Here is a 1,317-nt window from a genome sequence, read left to right as displayed (position 1 = left end):
AACATTCAGTTGTTGGATATTTACTCCTCGGATTAGGCCTGGATTAGGTACAGGAAGGAAATTGCTACGGTCTAAGCTGATGAGCCTCTTACGTGATTTTCGATTTTGATTCTAATCCGAGTTGAAACCCTTGCTGCTACTTTATGATTTATAGCTTAAATGATAAACTCGGTAACCGTTGATGCTTCTTCAAGATTTCTTTCTTTCTTTGTTTTCTATCAGTGTATTTCTATCAAGGATGGAATAGCAAACCAGCCCCAAAACTGCTTTTCTCTGCTCTAAGCCTCCCCGTTGCTTACAGTTGCAGTGAAATGGATATTTTTTATTATTATTTAAAAGCAATTTCAACCGTCCAACACCAGTTTGCAGTTCGGAGCAGAGCGACTGTTTCCCTAACTAGCAATATTTGATCATCCCTCTTTGGAAGGTGAATGTAATACTCTACTGTCTATTAATCAAATGATCCCACATGGCATTGGAAAAGCATATGCATCGTGGATATAGTCCTCTGAACACATAAAAAGGCAAGATAATTTAGGAAGTGTGAGCCCAAAAACAGTGATCAGCTACAAGATAAGTTTGTGATTAGCCCTACATGATGAAATTTATATAAGTTGAATGGCAAAACATTATATTCTGTTGACTAAGTCGCAGAGAAATATATAAATACACCAAGTCAATATATAGATTTTCACTTCTCTGATACAGGTCAGTCAGCAACAAAATTTTGGACAAATGTTTTCCTCATGGTGAAGATACCTTATATCGATTCAATACCTGCAAGAATGGAAAAAATAAAAGCCTATCAATAACTATGGCTTAATTCGGCTCAGTAAGATACTGTAATAGGAAAATATGTTTAAAGGCCTGCCCAGACTGTAGCCTACTTACTGCTTCGGTTTATACTACCTGGTGACAGGAACGAATTTAGACATAACGCTTAAAACTTTGAAAATACGGAAAAGACGAGGAATGACAAACTGACAAAAAAGGCTAAAAAACGATGAAACACTGAATCTTAAAACTGGATTTAATATTAGTCAAAAATCAAAACATAACAGTTGCAGGGTAATTTTTTTTATTTTAGTGCAAACCTGAGGATACACTGGCGAACCTAAACCAGAATTATTTAGTCCATAACTGTTAACATGTTCAAACTGCTTAAACTTCTTAAATTTATCTTATATTTCTGAGATCAAAGTTACCTTATCAGAAGGTTTGAACATCGGAACACACAAGAGAGACTTTGAACCCATGTTCCAAATTCCAGAATCACTCGATTAAAATCAAACGGCACAAAAATAATCGACTAACTTT

The sequence above is a fragment of the Penaeus monodon genome, chromosome 27, assembly GCF_015228065.2.
Source record: "Penaeus monodon isolate SGIC_2016 chromosome 27, NSTDA_Pmon_1, whole genome shotgun sequence".
Taxonomy (NCBI): Eukaryota; Metazoa; Arthropoda; class Malacostraca; order Decapoda; family Penaeidae; genus Penaeus; species Penaeus monodon.
This window is presented reverse-complemented; position numbering follows the sequence as displayed.